We start from the raw sequence: 20,593 nt of genomic DNA, 5'->3' as shown, positions 1-20,593 counted from the left end.
CGGCTCAGTTTTTCCAGGAGTAACTGCTCGACTAGCCCGCCACGCAACTCTCAGCAGAAATCCTGGCCGGGGGAGGCAGGGGCGGGGCGGGTTGCGCACTGGTACGAAACGCTCAGTTTGCAGCGGAGAAGGCAGGCTTTGGTGAGCTGGTGGGCGTGAGGCCGAGGGTCTCTAAAGGGCAGCTAGTCCTGGCGGGACTCAAGTCTGGCCGCGGAGCTGGGAGGCGGCCGCAGTGGAGTGTCACACGGCTTAGCGCTAAGCCCACCCACTCTCGAGTGGTCTGCCTGGGGAACTCGCTCCTTCTCCTTGTGGGCAGCGGAGGCAAGTATCCCGGGCTGCGTTACACTTGGTTAAACTGCTCCCGGTCACCGGCGAAGCTTTTTGCCTTTGCTGCTAGGGGCTGCCCCGGGGGGTCGTGCAGAAGCCTCTGGCCCCAAACGTGGCGTCGGCGGTGCAGGCTGGGAGAGCGGCCCCACCCCCACTCTGACCATTCCAGGTGCCTTGGAATGCCCCGCTGCCCTTCCCTGCGCGCTCTCATCTCCACGATTTGGGCACCAGCCCCCTGCCCTTCCAGGCAGTGGCAGTGCTCCGTGGGGGTAGGGCACGGACAGGGTGTGTGAAAATGACCGGCTCGGGCGCTTTCCCAAAGCCGGAGTTCTGTCCACACTCAGAGGGAAGAAATGACATTTGTCTTTCCCCAAACAAGCCAACTTATTTAGCACCCGCCACTCTGAACAATTAATAGCCACTCCTTACTGATTTCTTCTTGTTTCTTTTTGTCTTCCCACCACTCCTGTCGCCTGAGCCTGGGAACCGCGCTGTTTAGACTTTGTCCGGGTCTCACGGAGGATGCCTCGACGCTGATTGGAACACAGTTGGACCGAAAATGTTTTGACTGGCGTCGTTGTGACAAGGTCATCAGTCATTCTTGGACAGATTGATGGTATCCAAGTTTAAGGCCAACACCACGAGGGAAAACCCACGTGCTGTGGACCCCCGAGGCTAACCGAGCACTCTGAGCGCGGGCTTTGAACAACCCCATCGGAAGGAGACTACGAAGTTCCAGGCCCGTTTCAATTAATTTGCTGGAAGAACTGCCCAAGAGTAGCTGCCGGCCCTCGGGAGAAGGGGCAAGCTGTCTCTCTCTGACACTCTCCCGGTTCATTGCTGAGGAACGAGGAGGCTTCTCTGTTCTCTGGGAGAGACGGGGAGCCCGGACGCTGCGGCAGCGGCCCCGCCCGCCGCCTCCTTGTTTGGGGCCACGCCGGCTACGCTCAACTGTTTGGTCCCCAGGGCTGGCCGTCTCGGAGAACTCCTCCCCATACCGCCCTCCAAACAAACTTGAAAATCTCGAGATTTTGAGACGCTAGTTAGTTGCAACAACTGTCGTCCCGCCCCCAGGCCTCCTGCCGCCCGCACCCTGGGAAGCCGGAGGGGGGGGGGGTCCCCTTCGTAGCAAGATTAACTGATCTGTCAGGGAGAGCTTCGGATTGGCCAGGCGCGGGTAGGCGCTTCAAGTTCATTCCGCCTAGGAACCGCGCGGAGAACGCATTATCATTAACCCCATATTACAGATGGGGACACTGAGGCTCAGAAAGTAGGTTGCCTAAGGTCCCGCCACTAGTGCGTGATGGCAACCGCGTCAGTGAGGCGACACGTGTATTTTCCTGCCCACCCTAGTCAAACCTCTACCCTCACCTTCGAGACCGACGCCAGAGGGGCGTAGGGGCACCTCCAGGGAGGTTGGGCTTCCCTTGCTGTGAGGGCCAAGGGGAGAAGCAGGGACTGGAGCGGAGCCTCAGCCTCTTCCTGGGCCAGAGTGTGGAGTCCCTGACTCATCAGGTTCGCCCCCACCCCCCTGCGGCCCTGGGAGTAGGCCGGTCTCAGGGCGAAGGGACCCTAGGGCCCAGAGGCCTTAGGGAACTTGGCGTGAAGGAGGTGACTGGAAGTTACAGCGAGCGCTCAGAAGGCCCGGGAATCCAGGAGCTCACACAAAGGTCTGGAGGGGAGTGTGGCGGGAATCCTGTGCCTCCCCAGTCGGCCCACGACGCGGGGCGGGGCCCTGCCCTCACGCAGAGGAGGCCCGAGGGGCTGGGCTGGGACAGAGGTCAGCGCGGTCCCCCCACCCTCGGGCGCCGAGCTGTGTAGTCCCGACCGCCCGTGGCCCCGGGGTACTAAGTGCTGCGGAGACCGCCACCCCACGCCGCACCCACCGGCTGATCCTGGGCCCGCGGCTCGCCCTGGCACATCTCGTCGGTGGGGGGTGGGGGTGTTTAGAAAGTGAGGCCACCCGTCGCCAGGACATGCACCCCCCAAATCCGCCCCCCTCCTCTTCATTATTTAGAAGAAGACCGCGGAAACAAATCACTTGGACCACTTAGGAAGCGATCAAACCTTTATAAAAATCCATCGCTCCCAAATCGATGGGTGAATATTTGCTGGGAATTTGTTCCAGAGGAATAAATAAGGAGCGTGAGTGTATTAAATGCAAACGGGGGGACACGGTGGTGTTTTTCTTCATTGATTAATGACCTCTAAAATAAAACAAGTGGGAAGAGGAGCCGGGATCGATAAATTAACTACCCAAATTCATCATTTTCTCCAGCAATTTTTTTTTTTTCTTCCTGAAAATTATTCTCGGGAAGCCCATTGTACCCTTCGCTGGGAGGGGAAGAAGGGAGCTGGAGGGGAGAGTGGGGAGGGAGTGCCAGGAAGGGGCAGGAAAGCGACAAGAGGATTGGGTCAGGGAGACCCTCTATCTGATTTCGTTTGACACACAATTTTAAAGTTTGCCTCTCATATTAATTATTTTTTTCGTGATGGAGGAGGGGGACAAATGGTCGGTTGCCTTTGACAGGACTCCAATAAAGGATTCAGCAGCTCTCTGCCCTCGGCGCTCCCGCTTCTAGGTTTAAGGTCATGGATGGCTGAGTTAATAATTCATTAATATAGACATTTATTCAGAAGGGTTCTCTGAGACCCGCTCTCCCGCCTCCTCCCAGAGATTTATTTTCCTGGGAAATGGAAGGGAGGGGGGAACTATCCAGCTGCAGGTGAAAGGAAGGAGGAGGAAAAGGGAAATGGAGAGAGCTGGACACAGCTAGGAGGAATCTTTGTTCGGCCAGATTCACGGACAGGTCCCTCTAGCCTGCTGACAAAAACTTGGTAGAAAATGTGGCATCCGAACAGCCCAGGGACCGTGGCCTCCAACATTCCTTTGCCTGTGTCTACATCCGTTCACTCGCCCTTATTCAGAAAGCCCCATTCCTCCCCGCTTTAACATCGGAAGAGCCTTCTGAGGACCCGGGAATGCAGGCAAAAGGGGGAAATCTCTGGATAGAGACCAGCCAACCCCCTCCCCCGGCCCTGTGAAGTTCCCAGAGGAACTTTGCAACCGGCCCAGAGGAAGCTCCATTCCTAGGGGCACAGGCAGCTTCCGGTGGGCACTACCCCTTCAGAAATGGGGATTTCTGAAATGCGGCATTCAAACAAAACCAAATCACAAAGTCCACATCTGCATGAAGTTTATGGTCAAGTAAAGGAGTTGTGAGATGCTAATAAGTGCAATGAAGATCAATAAAGGGTGTTAATATTTGAAATAGGGTGGTCTGGGAAGGCACCCCTTCCAAGGTGAAATTTGAATAGATACTTAAAAGTAAGGGGATGACTGCTTTGTGTGTGGAGTGGGGGCATTCCTGGCCCTATCCTCAGGGCCCCAGGGCTAACTTGGTAAAAGGGGCCTCCTCTGAAGAACCGCCAAGGATTCTGCCTTGTCAGCTTCTGGCCACACTTGGCTCCCCCTGCTTCTCTCTGTTCCCACCTGCCCCCCCCCCCCACTCCGAGATGCTGTGAGCGCCTCAGTGTCCTTTCAAATACATCTGCTCATTGTTTACATCAGTGCAAGTCCCCTCTGTTGCTGGCCGTTTAGAGCCTTACACAGTGGCCTGCCCCAACCCCCCTGGGCCTCAGTTTCTTCAACATCAAACAAAAGGATGGGGCTCCTGTGGCTTTCCATCCTAAGGATTCTCATAAAGGAGCTACCCAATTCTGATGTCCTCTCTACTACCTATTTTATACCCCACCTCTGTGAGTCTAAGATGTATGGTGCGTAAAATGTATAGAGAAACTGAAAACAAGGAAACAGACGCCACTTATGTGAATCACTGCCATCGTCCCACTGACCCCTTTGCATCTTGGCTGGTTTGTCCTTACTCAGTGATAGCAAACAGTGTGTTGGAAAGAAAGGGTGTGAGAGGGAAGACACAGAGCTAGAGTTGGTGGCGGGTGGGGAGTGGAAGGGACTGGAAAACTCCCCAGGAAGAAGCCAGCTCTCTCCTGAAATGCTGAAGCCTGAAACTGTCTGTTCCTCTGAGGCCTTGGCAATTCAGACCCATTGCCTCCTCAGCTTGCCTTCTGTCACGACTGCGTTGGGAAAGCAAGCGCCTTGCTTTGCTAGGTCAGAGATGGCCTCTGGGGCCAGGAGCCCAAGCTTGGCCTATTTCTGACCACTCTCTTTTATCCTCTGCCAAAATTACTGCAGACAGCACCTGTTCACTTCACTTGAAATGCAGCCGAACCCTCCAGCGCCTTTCACCAGGGTTTCCCAACAGCTGTCACTCAAACAATGCCTCGCAGCCACCCCAGGCCTGATTTGGATTTGACCTGCTGACCTGGAGGTGAAAGGCTCTCCCGTCCATTACCAGTCCCCCAGGGCCAGATCATTCTCCCGGGAAAGCCTTTAAAGATATCCCTTCTGCTTGTGGGGAAGTCAGCTATTATTATTTACAAAGGCCTTGTAAGTTTAAAACATATTGGGGAAGTTCAGTCCCCTAAAGATTTCATGAATAGCCAAGGAATGAAAACCAGCCCCTCTTTCAAGTCTTGACGAGTAAAAGAGAAATAGACACGGAGAACTGTCCCTTCAGAAACTCATGTATCTCCTTTACTGTCTCCTTCTTTATCTACTTTTCGCCCATTTCCCCCAATTTGCTCTTCCCTTTTCCCCAGAATCTGTTAAGGATAAGACCAATTGATGTTAGCTACAAATTAACAGCTATACCTACTATCTAATGGACCCCTACTATGTGCAAGAGACTACGGGCAGGGATCTCTCGGACAATCTCCTCTGATTTCTTCTAGCAAATGCTACCTGGTTCTAACACAGGCTGCTTTGGGTCACCAGAGCATTGCCTCAACTGGTTGGAGCCCGTAGGCCTTAAGTTCTAATCAGGACGAGGCAAGCATATTGCAGTGCATCTGTTTGAAATTAGGAACATATGCTTTGGTTGATTGGCATTCTGAGGATCGGTGCTTCCTAGTGCCTGCTGGGTCCCCCTAAATGCCTGGCGGCGGTCTAGGAACCAGGATGGCTTCTAGTTAGCCCTGTTCATGAGGGGCCCTGAAGATTTTGTCCCAGAGCAGCCTGAGGAAATCAGACCCACACCTTAGGGGATTACATATATATATGTATATATGTATATATGTATATGTGTATACACACACACACACACACACACCCCTGTGGGAGCCCTGGGAGTCCTGTCTGCCCCCTCATCATACTCTCTCCTGGATGGACTGGTGTTCTTGCCCTCTTCTGAGTTAGGGGGTCAAAGGATGACACTAAAGGGTGCTCTTGTATTATTTCTGGCGAGTCTATGTTCTCTGTATAAGAGCCTCCCAGCAAATAAGTAAATAGATAAATAGATAGATAAATAGATGATAGCTAGCTAGCTAGATACATAAAACTTACTCTCAGTTTCCTTTTTGGAACCAGAAAAACTTCCCTTTAGACCAAGATAAAGCAACCTGTGCAGGTTTCTGGGGGAAGCCAAAAGAGGATAGGGGCTCCTGGGTGGCTCAGTTGGGTTAAGCGTCCAACTTTGGCTCAGGTCATGATCTTGCAGTTTGTGGGTTCAAGCCCCACATCAGACTCTGCGCTGACAGCTCAGAGCCTGGAGCCTGCTTCAGATGCTGTGTCTCTCCCTCTCTCTGCCCTCCCCTGCTTGTGCTCTCTCTCTCTCAAAAGTAAACAATTTTAAAAATCTTAAAAGAAAAAAAAAAGAGTATAAATCTGCAGTGCCCCTACCTTCGATGTTCCGGGGATAACTTTCGGAGTCCCCACTTTCCTTCTCTGATCTCCAGGATCTGGAGCCAGTGGGTGACATAAGAGTTCAGGAGAGGAAGCCATCATTGCTTGAGGCCAGGAGATGATCAAGCAAAGTTTCGCAAACGAGAAGGGCTGTGAGGACCGCCTGCATTCTGGCTAGCAGGGAGAGGAAGTGAGGAAAAGCATTATAGGACAGGAGAACTGCCTGAGCCAAGCCGCCCAAGGAAAGGACCCACCAAAAATAAACTGGGAGGCTCCTCTGTCTTTCCTTCATCCATTCAGGAGAATAACAATGGAATGACTGACTGCCCTCCTTCAAGGGCGGAGCACCAGCTCCTTGGGGGCCCTGCAGTCCTAGTCCAGATTCAGAAAAATGTTTTTATGAGAATCTCCTGACCTAATATGCTCAGGTTTAAATCTGACAATCACCTCACAAGTACGGTAAGTGAAAACTGTTGAGAGCTCCAGTATACAGCCATCGGCACAGAAGGTGCACGGGACCATGGTTCAGTAAGTTCAGCAATGCTATTTCCAGGCTCTGGATGGTACAGTCTGTGACCCTCCAACCCACTCCTTCAACTCTTGGTCAACTCTTGGTTTCGACTCAGGTCATGATCTCACAGTTTTGAGAGTTCGAGCCCCGCATTGGGTTCCACGTGGACAATGCGGAGCCTGCTTGGGATTCTCTGTCCCCCTCTCTCTCTGCCCCCTCCCCACTTGCACTGTCTCTGTCTCTCTCAAAATAAATAAGCTTTAGAAAAAAAAATATAGAGAGAACTTAATATAATAGTATAATAATAATTATATAAATATTATATTTATATATTAGGCCTGAGGTAAGTTTAAAAGATACTTCTGAAGTAAAAAATCATGTAGGAAAATGTTTCAAAACATTTATTTATTTACTTATTTATTTATTGAGAGAAAGAGAGAGCTGGGGAGGGGCGGAAAGACAGAGAGAGAGTCCCAAGGAGGCTCCTCACCGTCAGCACAGAGCCTGATGTGGGGCTCGACCCCCCGAACCACGAGATCGTGACCTGAGCTGAAATCAAGAATTGGACAATTAACGGACTGAGCCACTCAGGGGCCCTGAAAATATTTTAGAATATGCAGATACGTTTCCCAAGGATCCTTACAGACTAATTATGGCTAATCCCTCGGCAAAAAGAAAACAAAGAAAGATATTACACAAAAATGACAAGATTCTTGAGACTCAAAGAAAAATAACCATTTTTTTATTGGCAAAACTCCCAGATTCTTAAGTGAAACTTTTAAAAGGCTAAGCACGAACATGGAATACATTCTTAGCTCATCTTTATAATATAGTAATTGACAGGTAACACTGGGACATTGATTGGAAAATTAACATTTTGAAAAAATCAGTAATTAACAACGTGACTTTTAAACATATTGTTAAGTATGGCCAAGGTTCGGGCATTTCCTTTTTGTCTGTCTACACTGGCAAGCATTTTTCAATTTAAACATATGTTTGGGTGGACAAGTATTTTATTTGGCAGCAACCTAACAGTTTAAGTATAGATTTCAACATCAAATGTTTGCTCCATAAGCAACCATTTTTCAAACAGAAGCATTTCTCACCATTGTTTCCTCAAACAAATGTTTATCTTGGAGCCGGCAGAGGCAGCCAAGCATTCCAATAAATCTCTTCAATACGTTCATCACTATTATTTTGTCACCTACAAGATCTTCTATTGGCCACATCCTCTTACGGATTTTCAAAGGGTTGCTTCGCAAGGCCAGCCCTCAAAAAGCTTTGTACGGCAAGTGCAAGCATTTTCAAGATGACATTTTTCTTTGTTGAAAGGGAATGGAAGGAAGTACACACCCGTTTAGCAGTGTTTCATCTGTGTTGATGCCATTCTACTTGTGATTTGATTATTGGCACTACTGGTCTTCTGACTTCCAGATACAGAGTTGTGAAAGTGGTTGGCATGGGTCCCTCTGCTCCCTCCTCCCAGACAAAAAGGAGAGGATGAACCTCACATGACTCTCTGAGTGACCGTGTGCTGTGTGTGTGAAGACAGAGGACCACTGGGATTTGAAGAATCTGCGATGATATAGCCTGGCTATATATTTCTTTTTATTTATTTATTTATTTACTTACTTACTTGTTTGCTTATTTATTCATTCATTCATTCATTTTTCAATTGGAGACAAAGAGAGCATGCAAACAGGGGAGAGGGGCAGAGGGAGAGAGAAAAACAATCCTAAGCAGGCTCCCTACTGAGCGCAGAGCCCGACGCGGTACTTGATCCCTTGACCCTGGAATCAAGCCCTGTGCTGAAATCAAGAGTCAGAAGCTCAATCAACTGAGCCACTGAGGCTCTTAGGTCATGATCTCACCATTTGTGGGATCAAGCCCTGCATTAAGCTCTGTGCTGACAATGCAGAGCCTGCTTGAGATTCTCTCTCTCTCTCTCTCTCTCTCTCTCTCAAAATAAATAAATAAAACTAAAAAAAAAAAACAACAATGAAGTATTTGATGGTTACATATGAAAAGCCTGGTTGGGGCGCCTGGGTGGCTCAGTCGGTTGAGTTTCCAACTCTTGATTTAGAGTTAAGTCATGATCACACAGTTGTGAGATCGAGCCCCACACTGATGCTCCTTGCTGAGGGAGGAGCTGCTTGGCATTCTTTCTCTGTCTCTCTGCCTTTCTCTCTCAAAATAAATAAATAACCTTAAAAACCAAAGTCCAGTTATGGGTTTTCAGGTCTAGATGGATTCAGGGGTTCAAACAACAACACGTAGTCTAGGTCTTTCTCTTTATCTCTTGGCTCTGGCTTCCTCTGTTGTGACTTTAATTTCATGTAAAACCTGCCATGTGGTTGCCCCCAGCAACTCCAAGTTCACCTTATTTAATCTTCTAGATAGCAATCCCAGGGGAAAAGTTCACTCCTTCCAATTGTTCCAACAAGAGTTCTGGTGTTACGTCTTAACATGGGCTGATTTGAGTCACCCAGCTGACCCTGAATTAATGATCACTGCAGCCAAGAAAATGGAGTGTACTGACTGTCCAAGCGTGGACAGTAGTCCTAACTAAATCCAGAGACTGAGACTGGGACAGGAATCGTTTTCCAAAGAAAACCGGGTGCTATTACTAGAAGATTTATGAATGAATGAATGCTGAACAAGTTAAAGTAGGTGGCCCCTCCCCTAGGAAGGCTTTGCCTGCTAATAGCTACAGGTCCTTTTTTATAGGGAACATTGCCGTTGAAAAGCCCACAGTTGTTACAGCAAATCTGTATTCGTTCCTTGTTGTACTTGGCCTTCTGTCTTGAAACCACCATAAATGTCTACTAGGAGCAGAGCTGTAATGAACGAGTTTGGCTCTGAGAGCCAAGTGATCTGTGTGACCCACACCAGTGGTTGACCAACCCAGCTCCCATGTGCAATCTGCACAACCCTTTTTTCCCTATTCACCTTCTAGGGTTGACTTAGAAGCAGTTAAGTCGACCCAAGCAGAAATCCTTGGGTAAAACTTCTAAGAATTCTTAAAATTTTTTTCAATGTTTATTTATTTTTGAGGGGAGTGGGGAGTAGGGGCAGAGAGAGAGGGAGACAGAATCCAGAGGAGGCTCCATACTCCGTGCTGTCAGCACAGAGCCCCACAAGGGCTGAACCCACGAACCATGAGATCGTGACCTGAGCCAAAGTCAGATGCCTAACCGACTGAGCCACCAAAGAGCTCTTAAGAATGCTTTTAAGAAGAAAAAGCTTCAGGAATGCCTGGGTGACTCAGGTGGTTCATCGTCTGACTTCGGTTCAGGTCATGTTCTTACAGTTTGTGGGTTCAAGCCCCGTGTTGAGGCTCTGTGCTGACTGTGAGCTAGGAGCCTGGAGCCCACTTTGGATTCTGTGTCTCCCTGTCTCTCTGCCCCTCCCCTACTCACACTCTGTCCCTCTCTGTCTCTCTCTCTCTCTCTCTCAAAAATTTAAAAAAAATAAAATTAAAAAAAAAGACGAGAGTTTGAGCTGCCACGCCTTTTAGACTTCTGACTTTTGTCTGTTGCTCTTCCCCATTTCCTCCGTCCTCAAGCACAAATATAACGAGTGGAGGTACAGGTGTAGCACTGCTGAAGAAGAAAGCTACCAGCAAAACAGGGAAAAGCCAGGATGCAGAAGGAGCCCAGGTCCCGTGTGGTATCCCTGAGCTACAATCCGAGCCTTAGATTGTCTGCCCCTAGCTTTCTTGTTAAGCAAGACAAAAAACCCTCTGCTTGCAGCCAAATGCAATCTCACCTCATACACAAGCTTCCAAATCATCTGTGTAATTCACAGTGTGGTTTACAGAAGGGTTGATTAATTAGGCGTACCTGGGGACTCTCAATTTTTGTTAACTATTCTTGATACCTCGGTGCCGAGGCCATGGTTTTCATGCTTTAGGAAGACATACACTGTTCACACAGGCAGTACACCTGGACAGCAGAGTTAGTGGCATTTGGACTCCAACGTGGCTCTGACACTAAAATTGGCAATTGTGTGACCTCTGATAGGTTATTGAAACATTTTTGTACCTCAAGGACCCCATCTGTAGTTTCTTAGCGTCAAGAGCATTCAATACCTTAGTCCTGGAAAAATGTTTAGGACACAGAAAGCACTCTCTATATGTTATAGCTTACAATGCGCATCGCTTTTTAAAAACCTATTTATAATTTTGTGGCTTCTGTGTTTTGGTATCCTAGGGGTAACTCCAGTTAATACATAAGGCTCAGGGGTGGCCGGGTGGCTCAGTCGGCTGAGTGTCTGACTTTGGCTCAAGTCATGATCTCACAGTTGGTGAGTTCAAACCCCAGCATTGGGCTTACTGCTGTCAACACAGAGTCAGCTTCAGATCCTCTGTCCCCCTCTCTCTCCGCCCCTCCCCTGCTCATGCTCTCTCTCTTTATTTTTTTATTTTTTTATTTTTTTTTAACGTTTTTATTTATTTTTGGGACAGAGAGAGACAGAGCATGAACAGGGGAGGGGTAGAGAGAGAGGGAGACACAGAATTGGAAACAGGCTCCAGGCTCTGAGCCATCAGCCCAGAGCCTGATGCGGGGCTCGAACTCCCGGACCGCGAGATCGTGACCTGGCTGAAGTCGGATGCTTAACCGACTGCGCCACCCAGGCGCCCCTCTCTCTCTTTATTTTTAATAAACATTAAATAATAATAATAATAATAAATTAATTTTTAAAAAAACCATATCGCTCAGGAATGAGCAGATGGCGTGGAGACACTATGGTTAACTATTTATGAACCGCAACCCTAGCCATACAGAGACCGTGTGGTCAAGACTGTGGCACCTGTGAGTTCCCCTCGACCAGAGATCTCATCCTTTCTCTTGCACCTTGACCCTAGTTGCTCCTGAGATACTTATTCCAGTGTTTGGGCTGATCTCTTAAATGCACATTTACTTGCCTTGGCTGAATATGTTTTCTCATTGACTGTAAGAAGAGTCTGGATATGAAATCAATAATCATGATTGAGAATACTTATATTTCATACAAAAAGAAATGCCTCAGGAGAAATGGATGCCATTGTAGAGTCCATAACAAGTAGGCTAAGTAGTAGGTCACCGTCTTGATCATGAGGCCACTCATCTTGGACTTAATTGGCTACCTTAACACATCCTCACCCCAACTCAAGTACATGCTGTTTGCCAGGAAATGGACTGGGTTTTAGGACAGAGGTAAATACTTTTGGCTAAAACTTACTGAGCATAGATTATGCACCAAGTAATGGGTTAAATGCTTCTCAGGTATCATTTTGCGGAGTATTCATTTTGATATGAGTTACCTTTTAAGGGAAACATTTAGGTTATTTTATTTACAGTTTTACCACCTAAGAGTGCACGTCTAAATCTCATGGTTCATGAGATCAAGCCCTATGTCGGGCTCCATGCTGACAGTACAGAGCCTGCTTGGGATTCTCTCTCTCCCTCTCTGTCTGCCCCTCCCTCCCTCCCGCTCTCTCTCTCTCTCAAAATAAATAAATAAATAAACATTTAAAAAAAGAGTTATCTCTAAATAATTTTTGAATATTTCTGAATTTTGTGAATAGAATCATACCAAATGCTTTCTCTAGAACCTTGCCTCTTTTGCTCAAAGCTATAAAGTTAAGCTTTATTCACATTGTTGTATGTGACTTAGCTCACTGATTTTTAATGTCACGTATCATAAAAATATACGCCATGATTTATCCATTTTAGATTGATGGACTTGTGAATGGTTTTCATTATATGACTATTTTGAAAGATGGTGCTATGAACATTGCCGAACCTGTATCTTGTTACGTGTATGCTTGAGGTTCTGAATGGTATAGACCCATGAGTGGACAGGCTGGATCCGGAGGTTTATATATCTTAAACTTTGCTAGAAAGTACCAAACTCTTTTCCAAAACGGTTACATTAATTTGTACTCCGGCAAGCAAAGAAAGAAAGTTCTTGCTATACCATATTTTGTTAACCCTTGGAGTTGTTAGTTTTTACATTTCTTTTGGTCTACATTGGCAAATTTTGACATTTTGATATTAACTTGCATTTCCTTGATCACTAATGAGTTGAGCACCACTCTGTATGGTCACTGGCTATTTAGAGTTTCTCTTTTGAGTGGTGCCCATTAATGACTTTTGCAAGACTTTTGTCTGGGATTATCTGATTTTTAGATCTTGATTTGCAAGCCTCCTTTTTTTCCTCCCTCTTATTTGGTCTGCTTATGAGTCATTTGTTTACTGTATGCACTGCAGATACCTTCTTCCCTTCTGTGACTCACAGTTCCACTTTCTTGATGGGGCCTTATTTTAATACAAATTTTTATTTTATTAAACATTTTTTTTAAAGTGTATTCATTTTTGAGAGGTGGGGGGGGCATGAGCAGGGGAAGGGCAGAGAGAGAGGGAGACAGAATCTGAAGCAGGCTCCAGGCTCCAAGTTGTCAGCACAGGTTCTGCCACAGGGCTTGAACCCATGAACCGTGAGATCATGACCTGAGCCAAAGTTGGATGCTCAACAGATGGAGTCACCCAGGTGCCCCTTAAATACAAAATCTTAATCATTTTTGTATGATCTATGCTTAATGCTTCATTAAGGAATCTTCCCCAACCCGAGGTCACAAATATATTCTTCTATATATTTCTTTCTAAAAATATTATTGGACTTCTATTTCCAGCCATCACAGAATAGCAGGGACTGAGTTTACCCTCCTGTCAATACAACTAAGAAACTCAACAAAATATGTGCAACAATAGTTGTCAACACGTTGAACACCAGGCAGTGAAGGACTGTGATCCTTCAGAAGTGGAAAGCAGAGGAGTTAAGGTCTACAATTGCCCCAGCCTACTGCCTTGACAAAGGAGTCAATGAGGTGAAGACCAGCACACTTGTGGAGTTGAGGAGACAGAGCCAAGATGTGGGGGAGTCCAAGGTAGCTGGAATCTGCAGAACAGAGGGCTCAAAAGACAACTGCATAGAGAAGGCACAGAAATCTGCAGAGAGCCCCCTAGAGTGTTCAGCAGAGTCCTGATCAGTGTGTGTGTGTGTGTGTGTGTGTGTGTGACCAGTTTCCCCTCTCCTGAGGAAATCAATGCTTCTAATTTCTTAAATACCGTTCCTGAGATATCTATTCATATGTACCCCCCACTTTTTGGTCAAATGTTAAATGACGCACACTGCTTGGTACCTTAGATTTTTTTAAGTTAAGAAATACAGCTTAGAGATTGTTCCGTATCTATGAATAAAGAGCTGTCTCAATTTTTTAAAATAATGTTATGATCTAATCATTAGTTAAGCTGTTCTCTGCTGATGGCCATTTAGACTGTTTCAAATCTTTGTTATTACTCTTAATGGCACAATTTTGCACATATTCTTTTGCATATTCTGATGAATATTTACTGGTGTAGTGTTGCAGGCTCGCATAGGCTTTTGAGGGCCATTTGGTAAAATTTCAGGAACTCTGAGCTCTGGTTGATGGTAGGAGAGTAGTTGGAAATTAACCTTGATAGAAGTATTTATATACCATTAAAAATGGCAATATCCAAATGATGGAACGAGACTAAATGTCCATCAACTGATGAATAAAGAAGATGTGGTTTATATATACAATGGAATACTACTTGGCAATGAGAAAGAATGAAATCTGGCCATTTGTAGCAATGTGGATGGAACCAGAGGGTATTAGGCTGAGTGAAATAAGTCAGGCAGAGAAAGACAGATACCATATGTTTTCATTCATATGTGGATCTTGAGAAACTTAACAGAAGACCATGGGGGAAGGGAAGGGAACAAACATAGATACAAACAGACAGAGGGAGGCAAACCATGAGACTCTTAAAATACAGAGAACAACTTAGGGTGGATGGCGTGGGGGAGAGGGGAAAGTGGATGATGGGCACTGAGGAGGGCATTTGTTGGGATGAGCACTGGGTGTTGTATGTAAGCCAATTTAACAATATATTTTAAAAAATAAAAGAATAAAACTGGCAATATCAGGGCACCTGGGTGGCTCTGTTAAGCATCTGACTCTTGACTTCAGCTGAGGTCATGATCTCTTGGTTGGTTAGATTGAGCCCTGCGACAGATTCTGAGCTGACAGTATGCAGCCTGCTTGGGATTCACTCCCTCCCTGTCTCTCTGCCCCTCTCCTGCCTACGTTCAATCTCTCTCTCTCTCTCATTCAAAAGAAATAAGTTAAAAAAAAAACCTGGCAATATCTACACATAAAAGGCATTTCCTTATTTTGGGTAGAGAGTTGGTTGTTAAGTATGTACAGTTTTCAATGAACACATTTCCAATAGTGGAATTGCTAATTCAAAGGGTGTGTAACACTTGCCATCTTGATATATATATATTGCCAAATTGCCCTTCATGGATTTCTACAAGCAATGTATAAAAGTTATTCCTGAATTCTCATTAACGGTGTTATCAAAATTATTGATCTTTGCCAATCTGATCAGGGAAATGGGCTTCTCAATGAAGTTGTATTACTTACACCACTTGTTATTGAAAACAGACATCTGGGGCGCCTGGGTGGCGCAGTCGGTTAAGCGTCCGACTTCAGCCAGGTCACGATCTCGCGGTCCGTGAGTTCGAGCCCCGCGTCAGGCTCTGGGCTGATGGCTCAGAGCCTGGAGCCTGTTTCCGATTCTGTGTCTCCCTCTCTCTCTGCCCCTCCCCCGTTCAAGCTCTGTCTCTCTCTGTCCCAAAAATAAATAAACGTTGAAAAAAAAAAATTATAAAAAAAAAAAAGAAAAAAAAAAAAAGAAAACAGACATCTTTTATATTAGTTTTAAATGTTCTTCAGAAAGAACTCGATTTATATCCTTTGACTTTAGATTGTGGGATTTGTTATTATAATTATTACTTGTAAGAGCTCCTAATATGTTAAGAAGATAAGGACTTGTTTTGGGATATGAACTGCCTGTATCTTTTCTCCAGAATATTGTTTCCTATTTAAGCTTGTTATGGTGGTTTATGCAATGCAGATTATTCAAAATAATTTTTACACAACTAAATTCATCAATATTTTCTCTTGATGCTGATGATGTTACACATCTTACATGCTCATGGACCACGTGTATATTTTCTTTGGAACACTGTCTTTTAAAATGCTTTCTGCAAAAGAGCCCAAATGTCCATCAACTGATGAATGGACAAAGAAGATGTGAAATCCTGCCATTTGCAACAACAGGGATGGAAATAGACGGTATTATGCTAAGTGAAATAAGTCAGTCAGGGACGGACAGATATCATATGTTTTCAGTCATATGTGGGCTTTGCGAAACTTAACAGAAGACCATGGAGGAAGGGAAAAGGAAAAAATAATTTCAAACAGAGAGGAAGGCAAACCATAAGACACTCTTAAATACAGAGAACAAACTGAGGGTTGATGGGGCGGAGGGAGAAGAGGGGAAAATGGTGGTGGGCATTGAGGAGGGCACCTGTTGGGATGAGCACTGGGTGTTGTATATAAGTGATGAATCATGGGAATCTACTCCTGAAGCCAAGAGCACACTGTACGTTAGCTAACTTGACAATAAATTATAATTAAAAAAAAAATCCTTTCCCCATTTTTAACTGTTCACATTTAAAATGCTAAAAATTTTTAAATGTTAAAAAATGTTTAACATTTTTTTAAATGTTTATTTATTTTTGAGAGAGAGAGAGAGAGAGAGAGTAGTGTAGAGGCAGAGACAGAGGGAGACAGAGGATCTGAAGCGGGCTCTGTGCTGAGAACAGACATCTCGATGTGGGGCTCGAACGTAACGAAACACGAGATCATGACTTGAGCCAAAGCTGGGTGTCTACCTGACTGAACCACCCAGGTGCCCCTAAAATCCTTTCCCCGTTTTAAAATTAGTTTATTTGCATTCTTATTATTGGATTCAAAAAATTTTTAATGTATTCTGAATACAAGTCTCTATTAGATCTCTTCTCTTATTCTGGGAATTGTCCTTTCATTTTCTGGATGGTGTCCTTTGAAGCATGAATGTTTTAAATTTTGATGAAGTACAATTTATCTATTTGTTTCTTTTCGTCTTGGCTTTTAGCGTCATATTAGGATCAAAATCACAAAGATTTGCTCTTGTTTTCCCTTATAAGTTTTATAGTTGAATTCTTAACTCTATAATCTCTCTCGAATTAGCTTTTCAGTATGATGTGAGGTAGGGGTCCAACTTCATTCTTTTGCTTGTGGAAATCCAGTCATCTGAGCACCCTTTGTTGAAAAGACTACTATTTCGTTACTGAATGAATGGTCTTGGCATCCTTGGGGAAAATGAACTGACCATAAACATGAGGTTTATTTCTGGATCCTCGATTTTATTCCACTGATATCTATGTCTATCCTTATGCCAGCGTCACACTGTCTTGATTACTGCAGCTGTGTAGCAAGCTTGGAAATTGGGAAGTGTGAGTCTTCCAGCTTTGCTCTTCAAGGTTTTTTTTTTCTCTTTCTTATTCTAGATCCTTTGGATTCTCACAGGAGTGTTAAGATCAGCTTGTCAAACTCTGCAACAACAAAACAAAACAAAACAAAACAAAACAAAACAGAACAAAACAAAACCCAGCTGGGGTTTTGATAGGGAAACCTCACTGTGCCTGTCATTTCTACCACTTCTGGCATAAGGGGGTTGTTATGGATAAATGTAACATCCAGGTGTGTCAGATGACCCCAGGGCACTGGCCACAGCTAATGTGACCAGGAAAGAGAGCCTGACACCAGCATAGCTGTCTATCCATGACTATGTAGCCTTCTCCATGATCTCAGCCCAGAGACACAATGTGGAGTCGGGGGACTGGCTGACCAATCAGATCTCTTCTCTCAGGTAGTGTGAATTTGGGACAAAGTCTTTCAGTCTTTAAGAGTAACTTCTTTGAAAATAGAGAGCAAGAAACTGAGTCTCCCCATAGTAGCATAATAGAGAAGTGAGGAATAAAAAGATGCCAGCTGTTGAGGGGACCTAATGACCCATCTTCTAAAATTGTATTGTTTCTTTCTTTTTTATTTTATTTTTAACTTATCTCTGCTCCCAATGTGGGGCTCCAATTCACAACCCGGGGATCAAGAGTCACCTGCTCTTCCAACTGAGCCAGCCAGGCACCCTTAGAGTTTTATTGTTTCTTAAGGATATCACAGCCTTGGTTGGGTTGGGCTGGGCTCTTTTTTTTTTTTTAATTTTTTTTTCAACGTTTTTTTATTTATTTTTGGGACAGAGAGAGATAGAGCATGAACAGGGGAGGGGCAGAGAGAGAGGGAAACACAGAATTGGAAACAGGCTCCAGGCTCTGAGCCATCAGCCCAGAGCCTGTCGCGGGGCTCGAACTCACGGACGGCGAGATCGTGACCTGGCTGAAGTCGGACGCTTAACTGACTGCACCACCCAGGTGCCCCTGGGCTGGGCTCTTTAAGGCATCCTGAGTGGAGTCTCCTTCTTTCCTGCCTGAATTATCAACACACGGGTCTTTCGGGGTGGGCAGAGGCTGTTCAAGAATTTTTTATTTTTTATTTTTTTTTTCAACGTTTTTATTTATTTTTGGGACAGAGAGAGACAGAGCATGAACGGGGGAGGGGCAGAGAGAGAGGGAGACACAGAATCGGAAACAGGCTCCAGGCTCTGAGCCATCAGCCCAGAGCCCGACGCGGGGCTCGAACTCACGGACCGCGAGATCATGACCTGGCTGAAGTCGGACGCTTAACCGACTGCGCCACCCAGGCGCCCCTAGAATTTTTTTTTTTTTTTTTTAGTGCTTATTTGTCTATTTTGAGAGAGAGAGGAGAGGGGCAGAGAGAGAATCCCAAGCAGGTTCCATACTGTCAGGGCAAAGCCCCATGCGGGGCTCAATCCCACAAACCATGAGATCATGACCTGAGTCGAAACCAAGATGTTTAACTGACTAAGCCACTTAGGCGTCCCTGTTCAAGCATTTCTTGTCCTCATTTCAACCTCAGATGAAAAAATGCAGACCCTAACACCTGAATAGTGTGCCCTTTACTTGTGGTAGGTGGCTAAGTTCCTTGGGCACGGGGCCAGGAATGTCTGATCCCACGCAGCAGGACCTGGCACATAGTAGGCCTTCAAGAGATATTTGTTCAATGAACAAAATGCTGGATAAACACACTGTGTCCCCTGTAATCTGTTCCTCTCCATGAGGGTCAGGAAAATACAACTCAATCCTGCCTTCTCACTCGGAGCTGGCTGTCGGCTGTGGAATCGAGTCCACAGGCAGGCCAGACGGAAGATGTGTCTCAGAGTAGCTGCTGAGTTTCTCCTCAGGACAGGCTAGCTCGGTGCAGGTTTCTGGATGTCCTGTCCAGATGCAGCCACTATAGGCAGATGGGTCCTGACACACAGGTCTGGGGTGGGGCGGGGAGACTGGACTAAACCAGGCTGGGCTGGACACGCTCACCTTTCTCCTTCCTTTCCTCTCTCCCCTCCCCTCTTCTCTTGCCCCCTCTCCTTCTTCCAACATTCTTGCTCTTGAGCTAAGAAAAGGGAGCTTGACCTAATCAAAGATAGCCACAGCTATTCTCCTTTCCATCAAATAATTTATATTTCTTCTTTTTTTAATGCTAAAAATAAAATATTCCTTAGGCCATGCTAAATCCATTATTGTTCAAGTATCTGAGAGGCCTTATCTCCTTCCACTCTCCTCCTTGCCAACCCTACTCTAGCCACACTGTTGTCTTCACCGTTCCTCAAGACACACAGGCATGCTCCCACCTCAGGGCCTTTGCACTCGCTCTTTCCTCTTCCTGGAATTCTTTCTTCCCCCCTGATGTTCTCATGGTTCAGTCCTTCTTCCCTCTCAGGCCTTAGGGAAATGTCAGCTTCCCAATGGGGTCTGCCTTGATTTCGCCATGTTTGCTTATTCACTTTCCTTGCTTTATTTTTCTCCATGATGTGTATCATCCCTTTATACAATGCATGTTTTCGTTTCTTATTTTGCTTAGCATCTGTCTCACACAAGAGGATGTAAGCTTCTTGAGGGCCAGGATCTTTGCCTATTTAGTTTCCTGCTCTCTCCCAGTGCCTAGAACAGCTCCTGCTCTTAGCATGTGCTGAATTTTGAATTAACACGCGACGTCATGAGGTGCTTCGTCTCCCGTTATGCCTTGCTATGTTTCCAGTGACCAACTCTGGCCTTGGGGATCACTCTGCTCTCCACCAGGTGGGAACAGAGGCATGCCACCAGGTAGTCACAGAATGGTTGCCCAGTATGGAGGGCCACAGGCAGGCCCTTGAGTGGCCCAATACCAGTGACTGCGTTTGTAGCCATGAAACATGATCAACACTGAATGGACAGTTTGTCCAGTGAGGTGAAGTGATCAGCTGTACCCCAAAGGCTCGGCAATCCAATTGTCTACAGACTTTGTGGTGCAGAGGTAAATGGTGGCAAAGACAGGACAAATCAGGGGCGCCTGGGTGGCTCAGTCGGTGAAGCACCTGACTCTTGGTTTCGACTCAGGTCGTGATCTCACAGTGCGTGGGCTCGAGCCCCACACCAGGCTCTGTGCTGATGGCACAGAGCCTGCTTGGGACTCTGTCTCCCTCTCTCTCTGCCCCATCCCTTGCCCTCTCTCTCTCAAGAAAAAACATTAAAACATTTAAAAAAAATAAAGACAGGACACATCATCACTTGGGGTTTGAATCCTAGTGAAGTCTCTTCAAATGGCTGTTACCCAGGATCAAAGAGGGAATCTAGAGAAAGACCAAACATGACCCCCACCACTTTAAGGGTGTCATGTTGCTTATCACGAGTGTGATGGGAGGAGGAAGTTAGAAAACTCATTTGATTTTCTGTGGTCTGAAAGTCTTTATCTCCATTTCTTTGTTTGGATTAAAATGCGATATATGTTGTATACGGTTCAGGATACCCCTCCGCCATTAAAACTAAATTAATGGTGGGAAGGTGACAGCGATTTGAGAGACGAGAATCATCCTTAGTGCTTCTCCAGACACCTCACAAAGTTAGGAGAGAGCTTTGCGGGG

Source organism: Prionailurus bengalensis, chromosome A1 (assembly GCF_016509475.1).
Source record: "Prionailurus bengalensis isolate Pbe53 chromosome A1, Fcat_Pben_1.1_paternal_pri, whole genome shotgun sequence".
NCBI classification, from domain to species: Eukaryota; Metazoa; Chordata; class Mammalia; order Carnivora; family Felidae; genus Prionailurus; species Prionailurus bengalensis.
Note: the sequence above shows the minus strand (reverse complement) of the source record.